The 20,594-nt window shown below is 41.7% G+C and overlaps 1 long non-coding RNA gene across 1 annotated transcript in view; it reads right to left on the reverse strand.

The window, feature by feature from the left end:
• Positions 1-672: 672 nt before the first annotated feature.
• The window catches only part of LOC140845367 (uncharacterized), a 35,592-nt gene continuing 15,670 nt past the window's right edge, over positions 673-20,594 (reverse strand). Inside the window, exons 3-4 of the long non-coding RNA XR_012124167.1 lie at positions 8,878-9,051; positions 673-1,248 (exon numbers count right to left, since the gene is read on the reverse strand). This is a non-coding gene — a long non-coding RNA (uncharacterized lncRNA). The remainder of the gene's footprint in view (positions 1,249-8,877; positions 9,052-20,594) is intronic.

The following is a 20,594-nucleotide window of genomic DNA, read 5'->3' on the forward strand; positions in this document are numbered from 1 at the left end:
ATTGGAATATTTGTGTTTTTGTGATTGAGTTGTAGCAGTCCTTGTATATTTTTTATATTAACCTCTAACCAGGTATGTGGTTTTCTCCCCTTCCTTAGGTTGCCTTTTCCTTTTGCTGATGGCTTTCTTTGTTGCATGAAAGTTTTTTTAGTTTGTGGTAGTCCTACCTGTTTGTTTTTCTTTCGGTGTCAAGATCAATGTCAAGGAGCTTACCTCTGTTTTGAGGAGTTTTATGGTTTCAGGTCTTAATTTTAATGAATTCTGCTACTTTTAACATTTTCATGCTGCTTAAAGTAATTCCCTCTTCTTTTTTAGTACTTGACACAGCTGTTTCTAAGTAAGGACTTGGTGCACATGTGCAACCAAATGACTGAAGAATGGAAAGGACACGTCTATTCAAGGAAAATAACAGTACTTCTGTGTAACTGGTATCATGACCACATGACCCTGTGAACTTCCAAAGGTGACAACAAGAAGACCTGAGGGCAGCCTTTGCCCTCCTGCATAAAGGAAGAAAATATTTGTATTTCCTTCATCTTTTCTCAAGCACCACAAAGGTTCCTGTAGGATTTGTAGGTGGGTTTGGGACTCCAAACAGGAAGAAAAAAAAAGAAAAAATTCTTTTTGAAAGGAAAGGAGTGACACACAGCAGCAATTCACCGGAGAATTCCGCTTTATTAGGGAAAGGTGCTGAGTTATATAGTAAGGGGCATGAGCTGATTGAGGTGTCACTTCTACGGGGCTGGTGGCTATTGGCTAGGTGCTGGGATTGGGAGGGGGATGAGAGGTGATTAGGCTTCAGGTGGTGCCGGCGGGAACCGAGGACCCCGAAGAAAGCCGGAAGTTCGCCATCTTACTGGTGGGGGCCCTTCATTCCCCCTTTTCTCCTCTATGGGGTTGTGGACACTGCTTTCTCTCTGACTGCTTCCTGCTGAACGGGGGCAGAGAAGGGAGTGAGGGCTTGAGGATTGGGAGGAGAGGGTTGATAGGACTCCCCACAGTAAGGATGAGTAGATGTGGACTTCTTCAGGTTGGAAATCAATGAAGGTTCCCTGTAACCATAGGTTGAGGACCTGTTGATTCCAATGGTGCCAAGAGGATACAGGTGCCAGGAGCCAGGCATCTGCGGCCATTGTTTCCAGGAACTGTTTCCAGCGGGGAGAGGTGTCCATCTCAGCATGTCGTGAGGAGGTCACGTGAGGGTGAGGGATCTTCTGTGGCCAGAAGCTGGTAGTTCCTGAGTAAAAGCTGGTTGAAAGCTTGATTAGAGATTTTTACAACTTGGGATTTGATTAACTTTATTATACAGGGTAAGAGGAGACAGATGAGAAGAATGACTATTATGGGGCCTGAAATGGGCTAGACCCGGTAAGGAGGGGGTTTGTTAGTATTGAAGAGAATGGGTTGGAATTGGAAGCAGAGTTGAGACTGGAGGCAAGGTCAGTGAGTTTGGTGATGTCAGTTTCTACAATGCCAGATTCGTTGATGTAATAGCAGCACTCTTCCTGGGGAAGATGCAGGTGCCGCCCTTCTCGGCTGTAAGCAGATCTAGGGCCTGCCGGTTTTGAAGGGTGACTTTAGCTAGCGAAGTGACCTGTCTTTGGAGAGAGGCTAGGGAATCGGCAGTGGATGTCAGGGCTCCCTCAAGTTTGGCGTCGAGATCTCTAACTGCCCATAGAGAGTGACCCAAGGCTCCTCCCGAAAACCCTGCCCCAATGGCTGAGGTGATCAAAGAGATACCGACCATGATGGGAAGGAAAGCAGCCCTTTTTGTGCACGAGGGCAAGGGAGGTTGGAGCTCAAGGAATTCTACCATGCTGTAAAGTGTAAACTGTGGGATTAGGGTGACGAGAATGCAGGGTGTATCGGAGTTGGGAGGCAGTGAGTTGAAAAGACTGCCATTACACCAAAAGAAGTGCCCCAGTTGCGTAAAAGTCTTAGAGACGGAGGTAGGGGTGTAGATAGAGAGGCAGTGAAGTGCACTGGAGGGGGGTGGAGTTGGGCCTACACAGTGGTAGATGGTGAGATTATCTGCGTATTCTGGTTCCCATAGGGGTATGTCTGCCAGGGGGCGGAAGGGTTGTCCTTCTGCATGGAAGGAGTAGTTAGAAATATTAAGGGTCACTGCGGCCAGCAGTGGGCGCTGAAATGATGAGCACAAGAAACAATTGGCGGTGTTGAGGGTGTGGTTGAGAAAGATGGTGGTGTCTTGAATGAGCTGTAACCAAGAGTAGGAGGAATAAGAAGATGAAGAGGCGCCGTCAAGAGTTTGGACAATGACTTTTTCGGAATGTCCGATATCTGATGCAACTTGAGAGATCTGGGAGTAAGAGGGAACATACTCTCGAGAGATATGAAGGGTACCATAGGGGGTTGAGGACCCCCCGTAGTAAACTGAGGCTGCTGTGACTCCGGCAGCCCATCAAGAGTCCCAGGGATCTGGACTGATAAGAAGAATGAGCTGTTGGAATATTTCATGAAAAGGTTGGAGGAGTAATACTGTGGGTACTGGAAGTTACCCATGTAGTGAATGGCGCAAGACCAATAGGGACATCCCCTGTAGGTGTCTGGCCATTGCCTGCAATAGGCTTGTTTTTGGTCATAGAGGAAGCAGAGGTAGGGAGAATAAAGGTAGCTGTTAGTGAACACTTCCGTGGAAGGAGGAAAGTGGAGATACAAAGGCTTGGAGCAGCCTTTTAGAGGGCAGTCTGATGTGGTAAAGAGGGGGGTAATTTTTGTTTGATGCTGTGTGTAAGTCTGTCTGACCTTGAACCACCATACAAAGGAGGCTGGGGAGGCGGGGAAGACAATAGGAACGAGAAAAAAAAGCGAGAGAGCAGTAAAGGAGGAAAAAGTCATGATTTGGGTATAGATGGCAAAGGGGGTGACCAGGAGATGCGGAGTTTCAAGGGATCAGAGGGATGAAGTGTGATAGAGTAGACAGCATCTTGGGCTGTATCCAAAGGACTCTGGGTTGGATCTTGGGTGTCCAGAGGAGGTGGGTCCTGGGTGTTTGGTTTCAACCTGGAGATATGAATCCAAGGGGTGACAGAGTTATCAGGCAGTAAGAGCTTAGCGGCTGAGGGAGTACAGAGAATGACTGGGTGTGGACCTTCCCATTTTGGAGTGAGAGGGGGCTTATTTTCTGGAGGCTTATAAAACACTAGTTGACCAGGTCATAAGACAGGAGGGTTTTGGGAAGCGGATGGATCCAGGAGGAGCCAATCCTGATATTTCCATAATTCAGTGCGGAGGAGAAAGAGTAGAGGAAGGGCCATGTTGGGAGGAATTGGTCCTTTGTAGGGAGGGAGTCCTGGGGGTAAAATTGGGCGGCCGTACATGATCTCAAAGGGTGACAAGAAGGAAGGTGTTTTTGGGAGGGCCCGAATGTGGAGTAGAGCTAAGGGAAGTAAGCGAACCCAGTCAAGGTGTAATTCTAGAGATAGTTTGGTCAGGATGTCTTTTAGAGTCCTATTGGCTCTTTCTACTTTTCCCAAAGCCTGTGGTCGATAAGGACAGTGTAGATGCCAGGGGAGCGAGGGTGACTTGGAGAGGTTCTGAATGATTTGGGCAGTGAACTCAGGGCCATTATCTGATTGGAGGGAAGTGGGCATCCCGAACCTAGGAAAGATCTGGGTGAGGAGGATAGAGGCAACTGCGGATGCTCATTTGTTAGTGGTGGGGAAAGCTTCAACCCATCCTGAAAATGTATCTACCAACATGAGTAGGTATCCGGTATGCCGTACAGGGGGCATGTTAGTGAAGTCTATTTGCCAATCTGCGGCAGGAACATTACCCCTTGCTTGATGAGCCAGGAAGGGTCAGGCCTTAAGGGGGGTATTAGAGTTAGTGCGTTGGCAGATGGTACACCTGCGGGTGATTTGGTTAAGTAGGGTTTTGTCTTCAGGAGAGAGAGAGAAAAAGGATTGTAAAAAATGGATCAACGATTGGGGGCTAGGATGGAACAGATCGTGTAAGAAGCAGAAGAGGGACTCTTTGTCCTGGGAACAGAGGGTGTCTTGTGATAAGGCTAAAACCACAAGGGCAGACGGATCGTTGTCTGGTGCGTCTTCTGATAGGGCAACCGACCAGGCTACTCTGTCAGCTTTGTTGTTACCCCTTGTAATGGGGGAGTGATCCTTTTGATGTGATTTGCAGTGGACTATGCCCAGTCAGTGTGGGAGTTGTGAAGCCTCTAGGAGTTTAGTTATTAAGGCTGAATTAGTTATGGAATTTCCTTTTGTGGTGAGGAGGCCTCGTTCTTTCCATACTGCCGCATGGGACAAGAGAATGTGGAATACGTATTTGGAGTCAGTGTACAGTGTGAGAGACGTGTCGCGGGCCAGAGTGCAAGCTCCGGTGGCTGCAATGAGTTCAGCCTGTTGATTGGTTATACCGGGGGTAGGGCTCGTGCCTCGATGATGTCTTTGAGGGAGACTACTGCGTATCCTGCGTAGTGGTGCCCTCATGTTTAAAGGAGGACCCATCAGTAAACCAGATGAGGTCGGAGTGTGAGAGGGCTCCTTCGGAGATCGTAGAGTGGCATGGAAGGAAGTTGTGAAGGGCTTCCAGGCAATCATGCGAGGGAGTATGAGGAGAGTAGGGTAGAGGAAGAAGAGTGGCCGGATTCAGGGGTTGGCAGGGGAGGAAAGAAATGTCTGGATTTTGGAGGAAAGAGGACAGTAAGGTGAGGAGTCTGGAGGGAGGGAGAGTCTGTAAACTTTTGTAGGTTAAGAGGTCTTTTAGGTGATGTGGGGACAGAATGGTGAGAGGCGCCCCAAATGTCAGTTTATGTGCTTCCTTCTGCAAGAGCTGTCCAGCGGCTAATGCCCGTAGGCAGGGGGCCCATCCCCAAACTGTGGGGTCCAATTGCTTGGAGAGATAAGCTACTGGGGCAAAGGATGGGCCATAATATTGGCCTAGGACTCCTAGAGCTTGACTGGACCTCTCATGAATGTATAATGAGAAGGGTTTCGACAAATCCGGAAGATGGAGAGCTGGGGCTTCCACAAGGGCTTGACGGAGCTTAATGAAGGAATGTCAGGGTGAGGATGATAATGGTTCTTCAGGGGGGCTCTTGCTGAGGTCATATAGGGGTCTTGCCAACAGGGAGAAGTTAGGGATCCATGCTCTAAAATACCCAGCCAGGCCTACAAAGGAAAGGATTTCTGTCTTGGTTTTGGGAACGGGCAGGTCAGAGAGGAGTTGTTTTCTGTCTAAGGTAATGGACTTTCTTTGTTGAGACAGAAGGAATCCAAGGTAAGTGACAGAAGGGGAAGAGATTTGAGCTTTGACGGGGGATACCCGGTAACCTCTGGAAGCTAGAAGGTTAAGTAGGGAGGCAGTGTCAAGTTGAGACTGTTCCCATGAGGGACTGCAGAGTAGAAGATCATCTACATATTGTAATAAAGTGGACTTGGAGTGATCATGATGAAACTGTTTGAGGTCCTGAGCTAGGACTTGTCCAAAAATATGAGGACTATCTCGGAAGCCTTGTAGCAAAACTGTCCAAGTAAGTTGTTCAGAATGTCTCATGCATGGGTCCGTCCAGGTAAAGGCGAAAAAATCTTGGGAGTAGGGGTCCAGAGGGATAGAAAAAAATGCGTCCTTGAGATCTAGGACTGAGAAGTGGGATGCTGAGGCAGGGATCTGCGATAAAAGGGTGTATGGATTTGGAACTAAGGGATGGATAGGGACAACAGCCATTTGGATAAGGCAAAGGTCTTGGACAAGGCGGAAAGATCCGTTGGTTTTTTTAACAGCTAATATGGGAGTATTAAATGGGGAGTGAGTGGGTCTGAGGTAATTTTTGTTTAAGAGATCTTGAATAATGGGTTGGAGGCCTATGAGGGCTGAAGTGGTCAGGGGGTATTGGGCCTGACATATATACTGAGAGGGGTCACATAATTTGATAGAGGCAGGGGGACATAGGGCCATGGAGGGGCTTGTAATGTCCCAAACTTTGGGATTTACAGGGTGTATGAGAGCGGAATTGGAGCTTTCATTGGGTAGAGGGGGGTCGTCAGCTAAGAGGGCCTTCAGAAAGGGAGTACTGGGGGCTGTGGGAGTGGATATAGTTATGGAAACATGGAGGAGAGTAAGGATGTCCCTTCCTAGTAAAGGGTTGGGACACTGGGGCATAACCAGGAAGGAGTGGGAGAAAGGTATGGAATTGTCTTGGATTGTGCATAAAAGGGGGGAGAGGGGGTTTAATGGGAAAATCTGTTTACCTCCTACCCCAACTATAGGAGTAATGGCAGGCATGGTAGGGCCCCGGTATTATCGCAAGACTGAGAAGGTGGCTCCTGTATCTAGGAGGAAGGAGATGGGGTGACCGTCTACTGTTAAAGTAACCCTGGGCTCCTGTTTGGTGATGGAAATGGTCGGGCGAGAAGCCCCCAGGCCCTGTCAATCCTCCTCCACCAGTCCCACTACGGCAGGCTTAGGATGGGGGTTGTTGGTCCAGCCTCCCCTTCAGGTGGTTGGGCAATCAGACCCCCAGTGGCCCTTTTTGTGGCATCTGGGGCATGGGGTGGTAGGAGGTCTGGGGGAGGGGCACGCCCTTGACCAATGTCCTTCTTTTCCGCACTTGAAACAAGCTCCTAGTGGAGGGCTTGTTTGTGGAGGGGCGCCCAGGTTGTGGTTTTATCAGCTGGGCCAACATCTGAAAGTTGGCCTGATCAGCCTTTTGTTTACAGCGTTCTTTCTCCACCTTGTGGTTATGGAAGACTTTAAAGGCCACTGTTAGGATCTCAGTCTGCGGGGTAGCGGGGCCCTGGTCTAACTTTTTGAGTTTAGCTTTAATGTCGGGGTAGCTTTGAGCTAGGAAGTATGTCATAAGGACATGTCTTCCGTCCGGCGTTTCTGGGTCCAGGCTGGTATATTGTAACAGGGCTTGAGTGAGTCTGTCTAAGAACTCGGAGGGAGTTTCCTCCCTCCTTTGAATTATGTCTTGGAGCTTTTGAAAATTGACTACTTTACAAGCTGCCTTTTTCAGACCTGCTATTAAGCAGCAGGTGAAAATATCTCGAGAGCGGAGACCCACAGCGGTGTTATAATCCCAGTGTGGGTCTTGTTCGGGGACAGCAGTGGGGCCAGGGGGATAGGTGGGGTCAGTTCTGTGGGTTTCGGTAGCATGTGTTTGGGCGAAGTCCCAAACTTGTCTACTCTCTTCAGGGAGGAGGGTATTGGCCAGGAGCATGAAAATGTCATGATGTGTGAGGCTGTAAGACTGGACGGTCCATTGAAACTCCCTGATGTATGTCGTGGGATCAGTGGAAAAGGAACCAAGGCATTTCTCAAGTTGGATTAAATCCCCTAAGGCGAAAGGTACGTGAACTCGCACAATGCCTTTGGGTCCCGCCACCTCTCAAAGGAGGGTGATAATTTGGGGTGGCCCCCAGGATCGAGTCTGAGGGGGACTGAAGGGTTCCGGCTCAGTCTGTGGGGGAGAAACAGGTGATGAGGGCAAAGACGGAGGAGGCCCCAGGGACCTAGTTAAAGGGGGGCTGAAAGGCTCAGGCTCAATCCATGGGGGAGGGGCAGGTGAGGAGGGTGAAGGTGGAGGAGATGATGTGGGGGAGGAGATGGTGGGGGAGGAAGGGGGAAGGGCTGTTGTAGGAGAAGAAGAGGAAGGGAGTGGGCGGGAGGCCTCTGTGGGGGAGGAGGTGGAGGCGGCTGCGGCAGAGGAAGGCAGAGGGGTTGTAGGAGGGGGTGAAGGGCCGAAGGGGGAAGCCTGTATGGCGGAGGTTCGTCAGCTGGGTCAAAGGTAATCAAAGAGGGACTGGGAGTGTGCGGAGGGGAGGGAGGCCGGCCTGCAGGCTAGGAGAACTTGGGGCGGGGAACAGGTGGTGCAGAGGCCGGGATTTTGGGCTAGGAGGTGAAAAGCCTCAATATAGGGAATCTCCTTCCATTTTTTCAGCCACTGGCAGTATTTAAAAAAATCGTGAGTGATGTTAGGATCAAGAGCTCCCCCTGCGGGCCATTGGTTGTTATTGTCTAGGGGGTATGTCGGCCAATCTTGGGAGCAGTATTTACGGAGAAGTTTTGGTTTTATATCAGGCGTCAGGGAGAGCGTAGCCAGATGCTTAAGCAGGCATTCAAGAGGTGAACTTTCAGGGAGGGATAAGGAGGCCCCCATGGCTAAAGAACAGAGAAGGAGACAAACGGGAAGACGAATGGAGATCCTCGGACTGGAAGCAGACCGCAAGGAGACAAAGGGCATCCCCGATGATCCTTTGTGGTCTGCGGAAACTCGTATATGAGTCGGAATTTCTTAGGAAGTGTGGGTCGTCACCCAGACTTCCCTAAGAAGGCAGAGTGCCGGAGTCACGAGGTACCTAGTACTAGGAATTTTCAGCAGACAGAACGGATTTCGGCGGACGGAACAGAAGGAGGAGGGGGGAAAAAAGGGAGCGTTCTCATCTGCAAAGGAGTCACCTCGTTTATGGCTGTTGGATGGGGGCCTGAGGGTCCGCCGCAGCCGTGAAGGCCTGAGGCGGGGAGAGTTCCCTCCTCGTCCCCAAGTGTCAGGGCCTTGCCGGACAATCACGGTCAATGGCACTGCAATAGCTCGGGGGAGAGTGGCCCACCCTGGGGAAATTTCGCTTAAAAAGTTTCGGCACTGATGGAAGGGATGGTGAGTGCATTTATGACTGTCGGAGGAGGGCCCTGAGGATCTGCCGCAGCCGTGAAGGCCTGAGGTGGGGATTTATGGCTGTTGGTGGAGGGGCCTGAGGGTCTGCCGCAGCCGTGAAGGCCTGAGGCGGGGAGAGTTCCCTCCTCGTCCCCGAGCATCAGGGCCTTGCCGGACGATCACGGTCAATGGTGCTGCAATAGCTGGGGGAAGAGCGGCCCACTCCGGGGGGGGAAACTTACCTAAAGGCCAGAGGAGTGGTGAGTGTGATGAGCCAGCGCTGGAAAAAGAGGATGAGGGCAAGCTGCTGCTGGTGTCGGGGGGAAGATGGGGCACAGTAGGGGTGTCCCATCTCCTGGGTTTCGGCACCAATGAAAGGAAAGGAGCGACCCACAGCAGCAATTCACCGGAGAATTCTGCTTTATTGGGGAAAAGTACTAGGTTATATAGGGAGGGACACAAGCTGACTGAGGTGTCACTTCAATGGGACTGGTGCTATTGGCCAGGTGCCGGGATTGGATGGGGGGCGGCGAGAGGTGATTGGGCCTCAGGTGGCACCAGCGGGAACCAAAGACCCAGAAGAGAAGCAGGAAGTTCGCCATCTTACAGGCGGGGGGCCCTTCACTTTTCAACACAAAATATTTGACTTTCGTTTATCTATTAGCAAAATATAAATATTTCTGTTTATGATAGCAAAGAGTTTCCCTTTTGAGAGTTGTTAGTGGCAAACCATTAGATGCTTTGGATGAAAACAGGAATTGAAAAAAATCCAAAAACTCTGGTTATTACTTATTTCCAGCATCTATATTATACAGCTTGATAAGATCCAGTTGTTTTTTCTCTGTATATAAGAATGATAACTTTTTTTCCCCAGAGAGGGACTTTTAGATAAAAATTGGTAGGGCAGTTTTACTTGAAGGGATGGTCTCCTCTAAAGACCAGTTGTATCAGTGAGTGGTTTAACTGATTCCAAGAATGGATTGGCTCTGCTGTCCAGAACCTCGAGCTATCCAAACCTAAAGCAGATGCATTTTGTTTGCCCAAAGAGACAGACCTATGAGTCTGTTTAATATATTAGGTGCTAAAACCTATACAAAGATACAGCATGTAATTCTGTTTTATTGCACAGGGAAGGAGAAGAGAGGAAAACATTAATTTAACCACCCAAACTTCTTGCAGAGTTTATCTGCTGTGATAAGATAAAGTAAGTGTTTTTGTTTCTCTTGACTTTCATTTCCTGTGTTTCCAATAGTGTTTCAACTTAACTTTTATCATTCAATGAAGTTTCAGAAAAACTACTTAGCAGCCATTGGTAGGGAAATATTAGGAAGTGGGGAGGTCCTAGCTCTGAATTCTCTACATATCAATATAACAGAAGAGCAAACAGGCACTCTTAGAGTGGCTGGCACAAATACCTCTGCCTATGTTAATCCTAAAATAAGGGAAACTGTTAGAGATTTCAGTATGCTCAGGACTGTGGATTTGGGCAAAGGAGGCTTCAAGACAAATGTCTCATCTAGAGGGGCTAACTCAGTCTAAGTGTGTTGAAGAAAAAATTTGGATTTCCAAGAAGTTAGCCAGGCAACGGATTAAAAAACATCAACTGGAAAATATTCCCAAAAATCAAAGTTTTCTAGGCCCCTGTGTGTTAATTGGGCTCACAGAACTGAGCTCCTTAACCCTTCTCACCACCATACACATACACAACCCTTTTTATTTTGAAGCAACATTTATTAGTAGTCTGCATATGTAGGAACTAGAAACATGAATGCTGCTATAACTTCCACCATAATAATCATTTCAGAAATTTGTTGAGCATTTGTTATGTACTATTCTAAGTGCCTTACAAGGATGATCTCATTTGTTCTTTACAAAGATTCTGTATAGCAGGCCTTCTTATTACTTCCATTTCATAAATGAGACTGAGGTCCCTAACCCATCTGGAAGTCTGACAGTTGTTAAGGGGCAGTATTAATATTTGACTCCAAGGCCCTTGCTCTTAACAAGTAGCATCTGTACAAACTCTATCTTCTGAAGTTAATCCATAACTAACCAGTAAGTGATTTTTTTCAATATATGAAGATAATAAATATAAAGACTACTGTAATGATCTCTTGAGATTTCACAGTCCATACTGATGAACAGGAACCATTTGGTATTGTGGGTAAAACTGCAATATTTCCAGAATCTCCTCCTAGCCTTAGTGCATCTCCATATCAGCAGGTGATTGATTGTAAGGTGGGTGGGGAACGAGCACTCACCTGGACTGGAGAGGTTTGGTGGGGTCTTTTTGCAACTGGGTCGCAAGAGACAAAAGCGAGCAGGAGTAGACAACTGCTTGTGAGCAATAAATGGGTTTGTGGGTAAAATTGAAACATTTCCAGAATATCTCGCCTGGCTTTAGTATATCTGCATATCCATAGGCGTTCAGAGGTGGAGAGAAGTATGGCTTTAGTTCATTTGCATCTTTCCTCAGGGGTGGGGAAGTTCATCTCCGTATCAGTGGGTGATTACCTGGGTAACAGAGGGCTTATCTGTACCTGAGAGGGAGGGGGAGGGGCGGTGTGGTTGCTGCTGGAGCAGAGAAGAAAGAGGGCCTGGGACTGCAGTTTGTGAGCAATAAACAGGTTTTAAACTTTATTTCTCCCTTTGACTGATTTTGGATTTTAGAGGTATTTTGCCCCGGGATTTCCTCTCCCCAGACTTACAGGGTTTCTCCTACTTTATTTCTCCCTTTGACTGATTTCAGTTTCAAATGTTTATTTGCCCCGGACTGGGAACACATTTTCCACTCATAGTTACAGTTACCAAGATTTAACCTTTCTGCTTTGAGGATCAACTGGTTTTAAGAAATCAAGATGGCATCTTATTAGAAATTAAATTACCTCTGTATGAGTTTGGAGTATAAAACAGCAAACTTCCTAACAATAGAATTATCTTCATTGCACACTGAATTAAAATAATACTAAGTAATTTTAATCAAATGTAATGCAAGATTTGATAATACAGACTTGTCCCATTTTGTGATCCTTGATGAGTAAAAGTGTGATTTTCTTTGAATTGTGTACAAATATGGTTTGGGATTAGGTTACAAAGTAATTTTGGTTATTTACCATAAATAACATAAATTTTTAATATCTAAATAGAATCATACAATTTAGCAATATGTTAACAATGACATATAATCATTTACCCTCTTTCCTATGCATAAATCATCCTAAATGAAAATTTCTCTTTCTTAACCGGTATTTTATCAATATCATTTCTGATTATCAGTTTTGGTAAAGTTTCAGGAGCTAATTTATCAAAAATTTGTGTAACAACTATTCCAATCATCCAGTCATTCTTTTTAAAAGTTGATTCTCAAGGATGGGTATTTGAGACTAAGTACAAAGTGGAAATATAGGCAATTCAGCAAGTTTTCAAAAATTTTGACCTAGGTAAAGGGATGTAATACAGGTAACACAAATCATTAGTAATATTCTTGATTTTTTGGGAAAGCTTTCCCTGATATAATTATAAAAATTGAAACTTCTCCTGCCTAATTACAGCTGAAAATCTCTGATAATATTAGGCAAGGCCTCAGAAACAGATCTTCACTGATAAACTCAGTCCCTATCTGTGGAAGTCTTTATGTGGCTTGGGGAAAATTTACTCTCTCCATAATAAGAAATAGTAATGAACAAGTCAACCTGCTCATTAGATTCCTTCCAATAATAAATAGCCTTAGGGTAGAGAAGGCCATCACTTTAAAAAACACTGTCAGATAAATCAAATTGTTTTCCAGGAGACATTAGAAAATTCAGCATACATTGAGTGCTATGTATATGCAAAGTTCTAAATAAGTACATATATTTGCATGTATTTCCCCTCACTTGATCCTTATAATGACCCTGGAAATAATGCATTACCCTCACAATACAAAGGACAGAAAGAACCTAGAATCAGCTTTACCACAAGCAACAAAAGAGGTAATTGGTATCATCTGGAAAATTCACTAGGCTGAAGTGAAAAAGACTTCAGAGTCTTTCCAAACATAGGTTAGAACCCGATCTCTAACACTTCCCAGCTGGGAGGCTCAAGCCAGAGAAAAAGTGATTTCAGGGAAAGACGCCCAGAGTAACTGTGACATTTGAGACTAACAGACCACAGAACATCTGTTCAAAATAAATGTGCATAACACCTGGCAGAAAGAGTCACTGGGGATTAAAATCCCTTTAGAAAAATTTCAGCAAAATGTCATTTATGAGCTGTTTTCTTTAATCTCTCAACTCCATGGCAATAGGGATTCTGCCAGTGTCAAAATCACAGCTTTCAAGTGAAATTAAAATAGAATTTTTTGTCAACTACACTTATTTGGAAACTAATATTTTTTATGTGGCTCCTGACCACAGCAGCAGCTCCTTCACTGGTAGGTGAATATTTTCAAGAAACAATTTCCTTGAAGTATTTGCATTTCTATGGTCTAATCTACCTCCCCTTCTCATTTTCTCAAAAATACAGTGCAAGGCATACCCTTTATCTTGTTTGTCATTAATTGTTGGGGAGGTTTCATTCGAATTCTAGCTGCTCAGTACTTCACAGGATATTCATTGAGAAGTGTTAGAATTTATCTACTATTCCAAAATAGTTCATTTTGCTTCCAGGATTTGTTTTTGAAATAGGTGAAGGGCTTTGGGAATATTCCTATTTTGCCATTGTCACCACTACTAACAAAAGGCAGAAATTCTTTTCCCGTAGCTCTGAGCAACGTGGGGATGACAAAATCGACTCACTTCCAGACCCTCACTTACTATATAAAAACTGCTAAATAAGTGTTTCCTACATGAATAAATAGCCCATTGCTATTGAAGCTGACCAAGGTCATCAGCAAATTAAGTTATTGGATGGTTGTCTACTAAACATAAAATAATCACAGCCAATGAAAACACTGAGGCCAAGCTGTAAGCACAGTGGGGCGGCTGGCACAGAGCTGAGGGGTGTGTGTCCCACTTTTCCTACTGGCACTCTTCTGTTATTCATCATCACCCTTTTTCCCTGAGAAAAAAACATTGTCATCTTACAGTGTGTCCTCGGTATCCTTGAAAACTAACCACCTTTGTGTATGTTCACTCATTGTCCTTCTCTCATAAGTACTGTAAGGAAAAATAATCAAATTCATGTTGAAATTTTAATAGTAGATAATAATTAGTTTACCTTTACAGAGGTGGTTTTGCACTCATCAGGCAACTGTGAAGGAAACGATTCTTTTTAAGTGAGAATGGGATAGTTAAGAGTGAGATTTCTGGTATTATATAGCTGCTCACGCTCGCTACCTCACTGGAGCATATTCAAGGCCGGGTGAGGTAAGTACAGACAGTATCTCATTGTTTACCTAGGGAAGCAAAACTTCGCAATAAAGACTTTATAATAGTACAAGGAATCTTTTTAGATTCAACCTTCTTTTAATTTACACATTCATTTTTTACTTTGCAAGTAATGAGTGCTGTGTTAGCTACTATGAAAAACTCATATTAGAAAAATACATAAGGATTTCTGAGAAAAGAGATGCACGTACTGCCTATAATATAACACATAAGAATGAGCACAAGAAAAGAAGAGACTAAAAATTTACTGAGACTCATCTGTGGTAAGTATTTTGTTATTATATACTTGCTATAGTGTGCATTATTTCTAATTTTAAATTGGAAGAAAGAACTGAAAAGGCCAAATAGTGGGCCTCAAATTTCTCTGGAGTAAGAGGATAAATAAATGTTTTAACTTTTCTAGTGTCATTTGGAAAATTAAATGGATAATAGCAATGCTTTATAACCTGTAAGACATTGACAAATATGATGTAATTTTTGAAAATTTACTTCTGTTTTTTTCCTAAAGGAAGAGAGGGTGAAATTACCAAATCTGGAGTACTCTGCTGTGTTCCTCATGGTTGGAGCAGCTCATGACTAAATGTGCATTGTTGCGGTTAAAAGCACAGGGCACAAAGCCAAATGGCTTGCTTCAGAATTCTAGGTCTAGCTTCCCTCTTATGTGCTATATGCCTAAGTCAAGTTACTCTCTAATTCAGTTTTACAATATTAATTTGGGCTAACAAAATCTCCTCTAGGACTGCTCTGAGGAATGAATAAATAATGTATATAGAGATTTTGGCACATGGTAACTGTAAAATAAAGAATAAATCTTAATTATCACAAATGTAGGCCTGTGTTGCTTAGTAAACTTTCTTGGCTTTAATCTCTTTGTGGATTTTAATAGATATTCAATATAAAATAGTCATCTTTTGACCAATTAAGATAATAATGGTACATGCTTTAAGGAAATACGTGCATGTGTGTATGTATGAGAGAGAGAAAGATTATACATACATAGGCTTAATGACATTTACTGACATAAAACATGAAATGCAATGGATTTGTAATACCAGCTTCAGGTTACAGTGACTTTTTCACAGTTAATGGAAAGTCTCACAAGAAATGACAATTGATTGTTCCTACCATAACCAACCAGTCACTGAAATAGTAGTGAGGGAGAGCTTACTTCGGGGAGGGCAGTGATTTATCTATTTCTCTCTGGTGTTGTGACTTGCAGTCTTATGTTGTATCTTCCTTTGAGCCTCCTTAACTCTTAAGTTCTCTGAAGCTTTGATTTTCATCTGATTTGCCTTTTTATGTGCCACAGTTCTTAGTACATTGAGAACATCTATAATATTCAAATAGAACTGAGAAATCAGAGTACTATTGACTTGTTCATTTACTATAAAGCTTCTCCAGTAGAGAAGAGAGGAGACCTTACCTCTCCATAAGCTCCTTTTATAAATAAAATATAAGAGTTAAGGGCCAAGGTAACCTTTTGGAACAAAACAGGAAACTTAGAGGCTATAAAGGAAAGAACTGACTGCATAAAAAATGCATATTTCTTTGTATGGCAAAACACACCATTAACAAAAAAGCATTAAAGAATGATCTTTAAAACAATATGTAAATCCATAAAAACAGATTTGTATCTGTAATATACAAAGAGGCTTTACAATATATAGGAAAAAAAGACAGTGAAACATAAGCAACAATGCTGAAAATTGTTGCTTCACAGATTAGGAAAGGGTTAAACTTCAGTAGAAAGTAGTAAAATGCAAATTAATTATGGGATATCATTTCACCACTGAGATTGGCAAAATATGAAAATGCTAACAACCCGCTGCTAACAAAATATAGGGGGAAATATACTGTCCCATATTGAAAGGGAAAATAAAATTACTTAGAGCTTTTAGAAAAGTAAATCTAGTAATATCTACTAAAATTAAAAATACACATAACTTTCAATCCAACAATCCCATTGCTGGAATTCTATCTCAAAGCATTAAAACGCCAGTACATAGGAATAAGAATGTTTATCCCACCAAGGTGTTCAGGGACAAAACAAAACAGAACAGCACCAACAAATAACAACTAGGAATAAACTGAAGCTACCAAAGGGGAATAGTTTAATAAATTAGGACATCATCATAGTGTAGATGGCTTGGAACTATACCAGATAGCTGGAAATACTTCCATAACATATTTTTAGTGACAAAAAACAAGATGCAGATAAATGTATATAATATGGAACAATTTATAAAACCAACACAAAAACTCTCTCTCTCATATAATATATATAGTATACAAATAAAAATATTTTATATATATATGAAATTTACATATATAAATATATTAATATTTGTAAAATTTAAAAAATAAAGTAGAAGTAAATGTACCAGACATTTACAATGTTTATAGTGGAGTGGGGAGGAAATGGGTGAGGTAAGATGAGGGACAATAAAGTATTTATTCTAGTGGACTATGTGTCTGCATGCTGTCTGCAAAACATAAGGACTAGATTACTTTGAAATAAAAATTTTAAATACTCAAAGTGTGAAAGGGTTTAATCAAGATAGATTTCTAAAAAGAATATCCAATATTCACATTACCCCCAGGAAGCACCCAAATCATGTGCTTCATGTTCAGGATTCCCAAATAAATTTCTAATCTGCGCCAAAGAATGATCTGGATATTCAAAACGCCCAAGGCAACACCACATGTCTATATACACATACACACCCCACAGCACATTATGCCCTTCTATAACACTGGAGCAACTTGAGTCAATTCATTTGCTTCTATGGGGGATTATCTTTTCTTCTAGAGTAAGAGTGATCAATTGAACTTGGTTTATGTTACCAGCTCCAGTCAATGTTGTCACACTTGTCTATCTTACAGACCAAGCTCTGTAATGCAACCTGACAGGGAAGAACTGGAGTTTAATTTTGGACAGCTTTCTATCATAATGGGTTAGATTGGGAGTATAAAGAATCTTTTACTCCCACCTCTCTACAGCTACAAATAACCCTCAAATGCAAAACATCATTTTTGGAAGGGTTCAAAATGTATGTCAGACTGTCTTACAGCAGGACTAGAAGGGTGGAGCAATGGAAAGATATTTGCCAGGTGATTTCTTTCCCATTAGTTCCCTGAGACAGGTTCTTGCCTAAAACATTCACAAATGTTATAGCAAAATGTGCTGACAGCATGGACAGAGTAGCTTTTACTACTTATAATATAGTAAGTCTTATCAAGTATTTTCAAGAGAGTTTATGTTTGCCTCTTTTCTGTAAATAGTTGTAAAGCGTGGAAAATGTATCAAGAAAACTGTTGATCAAATCAAAGCAGTCAAAGTACTGCTTATGATATTTAAATACTACCCCCAATACTTGAACCTCAACTGGCAAATATTTCACAAAGCTATTGAAATAGCAAACATAGAAAAAGAGAAAAAAAACTTGATTTTTTCCATGCTTCATTGCATAAAACTAGAGTAAATCAATTGCTTAGATAACAGGGAACTATTTTAATACTGAAATCTCAAAGGAATAAAGAAATCTAAATAAATTCTGCTCATCATAATCAATGCCAATAGAGGAAAATAGTGCATGGGTAATCAAAACCACAAATGAGTGCATATCATTTCAATGCTGGAAATTTTTCAATAGAGTTAATATTGACATGCAGAATTACATGTGCATACACACAGAAAAACATTCTGGGCCAGGATATTGGAATGTTAGTGGAAGTCAATTTGGAGATTAAATTGCTATAAATAATAAATATAAATAGGAATGAATGAATCTCATTCCCCTTTATATAAAATAAATTCCTATAAAATGTGAGAATTCAAATTTAAACAACTCAAATTAATATAATATTTAAAAGGTGGCTTTAGTGAATATTTGAATGCAGAAAAATGGATATACTCAAAGTTATCTACATGGACATACTTCAAAGTTATAGATAAAATGTTCCTGCTTATGGTCACTTCATTTCTTGCCATCATGAAGTACCTCTCAAGTAAGACAAGTCCTATGCAGCAACACTTTTTTTTTTATCAAAATAGTGACTATCACAAACCCTGGGATGGAACATAACATTGGTCTCTACAGACATACACCACGCAACACACATGCACATAAACAAACAGGTTGCTTTTCAGTAAAGTTGCAGAATACACACTTCCAGAGTCTAGAGTTGGGATTAGCAACTTTCTATCACTTTCAAAGGAGTGCTGGCTCCCTTATAAACACTTCCCTTGAGTCATACCTTATCTTTATCAATTCTCAAGGCACCCACATGCAACTACAATCATCCTCTCCACCCCAAAGTCCACCATCATCCTGGACGACTTAATGTCCAAGTTAATGGATGATCCAATGCATAGTTCTTTTTGTTTCTTAATCTCATGTCTAATGATTTTTATTTCTTTATCACTCAACCAATTTTCTTTCATTCTTATCTTTAATTTTCAGGATTATCTGACATGGTTGAATACTCCCTGTCTTTCCTTGGCCTTTATGACTACCCTAATTTCTTTCAACTTCTCTGGTTATCTCTTTATAAATCACTTCTTTGTGTGCTTTCTTTTCTTACCCATCCTTATATGTCTCTGCACCTCAAGGCTTTACTCTAGACCCTCTGTTCCCTCTGGGAGACGCCACCTACTAAAAATTACTATCTCTGTATTACCCAGCCTTAAGCCCAGACCACAGTTCTCTCGTGAGCTCCGCCCTCATATTCTGAACTTCTTTGAATCCAAAATTCTATTTAGTTTAACAAGCATCATTATTTTGTCTATCACTAAAGAAAAAAAGGCTTCTAAATAACTATGTTAGTGTTTTCTTAGTATTATGCTTATGAATATATGTTTTTGGCTTACTTATAAAATATCTCATCATATATTAATGTTGAACATATATCAAAAATTCCTGATCAATTGGTTAAGGAATTTTAAAGCTTTCTTATATTCAGACACTTCTGAATCATATTTTATGCAGTCACCAATGTGTAAGTTTTTCCATAAAATGTCTTTGTACAATCAAAAGTATTGGTAATGTAGCATTTTTTTATAAGCACTTCAGTATTGCTTCAGAAATATTTTTACAAATTGCACACAGCATTCTGCAAAGTTTGATAGTAAGACCTCGAACTTATGTCTTTAAACAGCGCTGAAGGTAACAATCAGGACTCAATATTCCTTTTATGAGCAGCCCTTAAATGATTTTTCACCTAAAATACTAAAGGCTGGTAGATGTCAAGTCATGACAATGGGAATAATAGTTAAGTTCAATAAGAATGACAACCACATGGAAAATGCTGTTTGGACTATAATTCTAGGATGTGATTAAAATTCATCCAGTATCAAAAATGCAAAAGTTGCCAAAACAGAGTCAGAGAAATAGAGATTTATCTGCTTTTCCCACTTTTCCCTTTTGCATAATATTTGAAATCACAAGATAATTCTAAGACAATTAAACAAATAGTCCAGAAGAGCTAAGATGCACATAAAGAAGATGATGGGGAAAGTTGTCCTTCAAAGATTATTTTGTAATGATAAAAATGAAGTGATTAGTATGGTGTGTTATTGATTCAGAGAACAAATAGATCAGTGGAAAAGAACTGAAAACTCAAACCAGACTGATGCACAGATGTAAAGCCAATGCATGGAAAGGCTAATAAATGCAGATAAATAGGACTATTCTACAAATAGTAGTGAGACAATTTGTCATTTATGTGGAAAAAATTAAATTGGATCATACATCATGTTCTGCAAGGAAAAAATCAATTAAATTCAAGCACTGAATGTGGAAATCATAATTCGACACCTTTAAAACCAAATATAGGAAGGTTTTATCATCTTGAAAGAGTAAAGGATTTATAAAGATGTCAAGCACAACAGCATAGAAAAAGATGAAAAATTTTACTTCTCTAAATATAAAACTTTTTTCTTCTTTAAATAAACTCCAAATAAAGAGTGAAAACCCAAACCACCTACTGAGAGGAGCTACTTTCAAACCATAATATGAAAGGATTATCTAGACTATTTAAAACAACAAATTTTCTGAAAAATAAACCAATCCCATTTCTAATAGCATAAAAAACATTAAAATACAGAGAGAGGAAAAAGTTAAACTGAGGTGAAAGAACTCTACTCCAAAAACTATAAGACACTGATGAAAGGAATTAAGGATACAAATAAATGGAAAGGTTTCCCCTATTTATGAATTTGAAGAATTAATATTGTTAAAATATCAATTTTACAAATAACCATCTACAGATTCAATGCAATGTCTATCAAGATTCCAATGATGTATTTTTACAGAAATGGAGAACACTCCTAAAATTTATAGGCAACCACAAAAAAGTCCAAATAGTTTAAAAAAAAAATGCTGAAAAAGAAAAAGAAACCAATTTGCATCTCTTCCTAATTTCAAGCTATAGTAAGGTTTGACCATCAAATCAGGGAGGCACTGGCATAAAAAACAGACCAGTGGAACAGAATCAGGAACTCAGAAATAAACCCAAGTATGTATGGCCAGCTAATATTTGACAAGGGAGTCAAGAACATTCAGTGGAGAAAAGATAGTTTCTTCAATAGATGG

Source organism: Manis javanica, chromosome 2, assembly GCF_040802235.1.
Source record: "Manis javanica isolate MJ-LG chromosome 2, MJ_LKY, whole genome shotgun sequence".
In the NCBI taxonomy this organism is placed as follows: Eukaryota; Metazoa; Chordata; class Mammalia; order Pholidota; family Manidae; genus Manis; species Manis javanica.